The sequence below is a fragment of the Sinocyclocheilus grahami genome, unplaced genomic scaffold, assembly GCF_001515645.1.
Source record: "Sinocyclocheilus grahami isolate Dianchi unplaced genomic scaffold, SAMN03320097.WGS_v1.1 scaffold878.1, whole genome shotgun sequence".
Lineage (NCBI taxonomy): Eukaryota > Metazoa > Chordata > Actinopteri > Cypriniformes > Cyprinidae > Sinocyclocheilus > Sinocyclocheilus grahami.
This window is the reverse complement of record NW_015506057.1, coordinates 118905-119504: the sequence shown is the minus strand read 5'-3', so window position 1 is coordinate 119504 and position 600 is coordinate 118905.

The following is a 600-nucleotide window of genomic DNA, read 5'->3' as shown; positions in this document are numbered from 1 at the left end:
GGGCAAAGCATAACGTGCACACTTACCACTTATGTGGATTTTAGAAAAGTGGGCAAAGCATAACGTGCACACACTTGAATACCGTTCTAGGGGTTCTCGTGGCACCCTGAAAGAGCAGCCCATAGATAGAAATAGTGTATCCACAAACGCTATGTCTAAGGCTATAATGCTGGAGTGGCTAGCAGTAAATCTGTAGCTGAGGGAGCAACATCCAGCTCTCAACGAGAGGGAGCTCAACCTGCAGCATGTTCCAAAGCTGGAACAGCTAGCAATAATTTACTTAGCTGTGGGAGCAACACACCTAGTCCTCAATCCGAGAAGGGGGCTCGACCTACAGCATGTTCCAATGCTGGAACGGCTAGCAGTAGTTTACCTAGGCTGAGGGTGCACAAACCCAGCTCTCCCGAGAGGGGACTCGACCTGCAACATGATTGTAAAATCAGAAGGGTAAGCATACTGCAAGCTAGCCAAACACTCAGCGCATCAGGGAGACAGAGGAAGGGCCTAATCCACCTGATGCTGCTGGTTCCAGGTGCTCTAGAAAAACAGAGAACTCAACTTCTCATGTGAGAGGAGAACTCCAAATTCAGAGGATAACGT